Raw genomic sequence first — 6000 nt, forward strand, 5'->3', positions numbered from 1 at the left:
TTTATTTTGTTCACTTCTTCCTAACTCATTATTATCTTTTAATTAACAATGACATATTATTTCTCTATATTATTTTTATCTTTTATTTTTTATCTTTTGGATAAAAGATATCTTTTTTATTTTATATTTATCTTTTTTATTTTTATCTTTTAGAAATCTGACAGAACAGAGAAACAAATTCAACTTCATTCTCTTAACAGCAGAAAAAGAAAATCGCTAAAGGCCACTTGTACAAAAATATTCATTATTTTCTTGGTCTCCTGAACAGCGTCCTGCAGGTTCTGTCTGGTGTCACTTGGATTTATTTCAGTTCAGTGTTTGAGTATAATGGTTGAAGTCAAACAATGAATCTTTTAGTGAATTGAGAAGGTGGTGTGACTTCCAAAAATACAACAGCTTTTGTTTCTCCAATTAAAAGTCCATTCTCTATTGCAGGGAATTTTGGCATGCCACTATTTCTACCCATTCATTCATTTGTCACACAAATGGGAATGTATTATTTGAGCAACAAACAGTGTAGAATGCCGCAGGTGAAATAACAGCATGGCTCATGGTTTCTAGTTATAAGTTCCTTACAAGCTAACTGAGGAGATCAGACACTTATACAAATATCTAATTCAAGGTAATGTGTGTGTGTGTGTGTGTGTGTGTGTGTGTGTGTGTGTGTGTGTGTGTGTCTGCATGCCATGTAAGAGGTAAAAATTTAGTACTATAGAAGCATACACAGAAGGATTCAGAAGTCCTTCTGGGGAAATCAGGAAAAATAATCTCGGAAGGAAAGCATATTAACTATATCATGAAGAGCTGAACTTTGATTTTGAAAATTGATGATCAAGAGTAAATGGGGCAAAAAAAATACTATGAACTCATCCAGAGTAAATGCTGTTATGTTTTAGATTTATGGTAATCTTTATAAATTGGCTGAAATTAAACTAACCAAATGTCCTAATTTGACCAAGACTGAGAGATTTGGTGGGGGGGCGGGGGCGGGGCATGAGACTTTAAGTGCTAAAACCAGGGCATACCTGAGCAAACTGAGTTGATTATAAGTTTTTCCTACCTCTTACCCTTTCCTCAATATTATTCTCATTTCCATGTCATGCCTTTCGAACTTTACAATTTCTTGTACATATTTGTCCAATAGTCCATTAAACCCAGAATCTAAATTAATTGAAGACTTGTTTTCCCTTTCATGTTATCCAGAAGGGCTTAATCTTTATTCTCTTCAGGGAGAGAATGGAGAGATACTACATTTTATTGCTTTAGCATGGCAAAGAAAACACAGAAGGTAATGATGGTCAGAATAATAATAGCTAACCCAAATTGAGTTACTACTATGAGCCAGCAGCTATTCTAAGAATTCTGTGTATATTTATGCATTTAATATTTACAACCACCATAAGAGATGTGACGTAGCCATTGTGAGAAAAATGAGGCATTGAAATATTAAGTGTAACTAGCCCAAGTGCTGAAACTGGAAGTAAAAACCAAAGCAATGTGACTTTAGATTCAATTCTCTTCACTTATGCTGTTAGATTTCCATATTAAAAGCTAAACTTGGCAGGGCATAGTGATTCACGCCTGTAATACTAGCACTTTGGAAGGATGAGGTGGGAGGATCAGGCCAGGAGTTCAGGACCAACCTGACCAACATAGCAAGATTCTGTATCTACAAAAAAAAAAAAAAAAAAAAAAAAAAAAATTAGCCTGGTGTGGTAGCACAGGCCTATAGTCCCAGCTGCTTGGAAGGCTGAGCTAGGACAAATGTTTGAGTCCAGGAGTTTGAGGTTGCAGTGAACTATGATCACAATACTTCACTCTAGTCCAGGCAATGGAGTAAGATCCTGTCTGAAACAAAAAACAAAACAAAAACAAACAAACACAAAAAAAAAGAGAGAAAAGAAAGAAAAAGAAAAATTCAACTTTATATTCTGTCTTATTTGGTAGAGGACGTAAGGTCCAAAAGGAATTTAAAAAATATTTTATGTTTGTCCATTTTTTTCTTTTTTTAAGATGAAAAATAAGTAGGGCATTTAGAGACTGTGAAGACAGTAGAAGTCCAGAAAAAAGAGAGATTGCTGATGGTAGTTATAAAAAGGGATCAGCGGGGATACATTGATCTTGAACATTTTTCTTTCAATGGAGGAAGGTTAATCCCATTACTCACCAGACTTTGTAGGATAAAAAAAAAAAAAAAAAAAAAGGAATAAAATGCAGAATTCAAAGAATATATAAATGAGACTGATCTCAATTTAAATGAAATGCCATGATTTGCTATATGTATTTTTTTAAGAAATATTCGTTTTGTATTAGTGAAGGAGGGAATGAAAAGGGACAGATCAAGTTGATATGTAAGGCTTTCTGGGGTAAAATGCTTTCAGTCAAGCATATTGCTCTCTCTAGAGTATTTTACCCTCTTTCCTTCTCAATGAAATTCTTCCCTTAACATCCAGGACACAGTCTGTTTCTCTTTCTACCTCTCTGAACTCACTTTTCAAATCTCATTCCTAGATATTACTCTCACTATATAAAAGCTGTATGTACTCTAATCCTTGTAATTTTATCCTTGTTTATCCTTGTAATTTTAACATTTATTCATCCCTATATGTGTTGACAAGGGTCATGTCAATTCATATTTTTCCTTCTCACTAAACATTTTAGTTAAATTGTTAATAATAACGACATAACTACAAATCTCTGCTTTGTCAAAATTTGATATGATAATTTTGTAGCAGATTATAATGCCATAGTTTTTACACAGAAAAATAACTAGTGATTTCTGAAAATGATTATGTTTTTCTTCTTGGTAGGCATAAAAAATCCACCATTAATTTGTTCTATAGCTATATCTACATGATAATTAAACATTTAAACATCTAAAATATCCTGTCTTCTTAAATCTATAGTTTTGGTAATTTTTGTTTTTGTTTATTTAAGGATTTCAGTGTTTTTATTAACATTTGTAGTGGAAAAAACAGCCCAAACATTTTCCACTAGACTTAAAGCATTACCCACTTTAAAATGAAATTGGATTAACTGCACAAATCCTAAAAAGAGACTTTATATTGCACTATGTACAGATAAATAAACTCATTCTCTAGGAATAAATACTCTAGAGACTAGAGAGATGCTCTCTGATTATTTGCTAGAGACCCTGGACAGGTCAGTGGACAACCACTACCCATTACCCAATTCCAAAAACCACTTCCACATTTTTAGGTATTTGTTACAGAATTTGTCCACACTTGGTATTAGTTTATTAGATCTGCTACAACAAATACCAAGACTGAGTGAGTGGCTCAACCAATAGAAATTTATTTCTTCACAGTTCTGGAGGCTAGAAGTTCAGCATGTGGTTTTCAGTAGGCTTGGCTTTATTTTGAGGCCTCTTTCCTTACTTTGTAGATAGCTGTTTTATCCCTCTGTCTTCACATTGTGTGCATATATGTGGTGTTTCTCTCTGTGTGTCCAGATTTCCTCCTCTTATAAGAACACCAGTACTATTGGACTAGGAAAATTCACTAAAGACCTCATTTTAAATTTATCAGTTATTTAAAGACCTTATTTCCAAATACATTTATATTCTGAGGTGCTGGGGGTTAAGACTTCAAAATATCAATTTGTGGGTGACACAAATAAGCCTGTCACACGTACTGTTTAAAAAACATGCCATACTGTGACTAACTGTAGCATGTGAGCATCTCTGTTATTACAAAGCAACAAAAACTGAAACCAAACAGGTAAGGGAATAGCTCAAAGTTACACAGCTTGTTAGAAGCACAACCAGGACCAGATTTTAATATTTTTCTTTTTCTTCCGACCATCTATCAAAATGTTTTTTTTCAGATTTCTTTTCTCATATAATTCTCTCAGTCTTTAACCTCTAACTTATCTTTCTTTTCTTCATATTCTCCCTGGGGGGATTCTCTTCACTGCATTGGCTTTTAATACTATAAGCACACTTCTGCTCAGCATTCTGATGACCTGCTCCATCCCAACTCTGTCACTGAGCTCCAAACCCACATGTCAGCCAACACTGGACATCTCCACTTGGGTGTCCCCAGACTCCTCAAATCCAGTCCAACTCACCCCCAAAATATTTTCCCTTTTATATTCTATGTTCTCAAATTCTTCCTTTGAAATTAGTCTTTGAATGGCTCACCACTTATTTTGCCCAAGCTAGAAATCCGAGTACAATTCTTGACTTTTTCCTTTCTTTCACCTCGTGTGTACAAATTAATCACCATGTCTTATTTCTTCCACCTCCTTAAAAATCCTAAATATATCCACTCCTTTTTATCACTCTTCTTCAGTTTCCAGAATTCTTTTTCTTGCCTCCAGGCTTTTGCACATGAGAGTCTCTTGAACAGTAAAATACATGATCAACTTTACAGGTAATGCAATATAATTGTGTTCAGGTCGAAAATTACAAATAACTGTTTCTAGGAAAACTTCGATGTTCACACTGGGTTAGTTTCCTCTCCATGTGCTCTGTTCCCGCTGCACCTTCATCTACCACGGCACTTACTGCTCTGGATACCTGGGGCCAGTTCACTTGTCTGAATGCCACCTGCTCCACCATTAGGCTGCACATTTTCATATGACAAAAACTATGTTTTTTTTTTTTGTTTTTTTTTTTGCCAATGTCTCTATAACACTTCTTTTTGGGAGATAATAATCACTTAAACACTGCTTATGGTGAATGAATTCTGGTCTACAAAAGTAAAAAAAAAAATTTTTTTTAGAGACAGGGTCTCATTATGTCACCCAGTCTGGTCTTGAACTCCTGGCCTCCATCTGTCCTCCTGCCTCAGCCTCCAAAGTAATTGGGATTACTGATGTGCACCCCCATGCCCTGCTAATTTTTCTTATTATTGTTTTTTTAGATAGGGGGTCTTGCTATAATGCCCACACAGGTAAAATTTTAGTGCAATATTCAATCTGTTTCATCAAGCTCTTACATCTTCTGACTAAAATGATTGAAGCCACAATGAAGAACATTTACATAAAAATAGTTTTAATATTTGGTGGTATATCTACCTGAGATAACATGTAGAATATAAAATTTATTTTCAAACTAGAAAGGTAGGATTCAACGTATAGAGTTATATCTTTATTAATCTTGTCTTGTGTTTTTTTCTCTTTGCCTGAAAAGCAAACTGAGAGATATGACCTCATAAAAGCACCTCACTTCATTTTGTCTCCCCTGCTACTTTTAAATTTATTTAAGGCTTTGAAAAATTGATGCTTGAGAAAAATGAAGACATTTAACATTAGTAGGTAGTGATATAAAATGTATGTGAGCAATAAGAGTAGTAGCTCAAATTAAAATGTGAGGACATAAGATATTTAAATATTTTGTGTACTAAATAATGATGAAATGCAAGTGATATAAACAGCCTGAAAAGTGGTTGCATACTGTACTTAAATCTATTAAAAATTCTGGCAGATGAAACAAGCAGGAAGTTATGGATGAAGTTGTCCATTACAGAGTGATCTGCAATCTGATCACTGACAGGCAGACATACAAGAGGACCTCAGAGAAAACTCGGGTCAAATTTCTTTTGAGATGTGTTAGTAATGACAGCATTCAACTCTAAGAAGTAAATACGTAGAATTTAAAATACACTCTAAGTACTTTCATAATGTTATATGTTAATATTTTATATTAAGAATTTTATATTTGGATCATAAATAAATGGAATGTTCATTCTACTAGCTGAAGGCATCTGCAAAGACCTGGGGGTAAGGTACGAGGAAAATACCTGACTCTATAATAGGTTAGAAAATCAGGTAGAAATAAGCATTGATATTTGGTCTTGTTCTGTATTTCATATTCCTCCCCATCCCTCTTTAGTAAAGCAACAATGGAAGACACTAAAGAGGAGGTGATGGAGGCAGTGTAGTGATACGGGTTTTGTCAAGAAAGCTTTTTAGTGGTTAAAAATAAAACCCAAACTTTTGGGATGTATATGTCTGATAAATACTTTACCCAATTTT

The sequence above is a fragment of the Microcebus murinus genome, chromosome 8 (genome assembly GCF_040939455.1).
Source record: "Microcebus murinus isolate Inina chromosome 8, M.murinus_Inina_mat1.0, whole genome shotgun sequence".
NCBI classification, from domain to species: Eukaryota; Metazoa; Chordata; class Mammalia; order Primates; family Cheirogaleidae; genus Microcebus; species Microcebus murinus.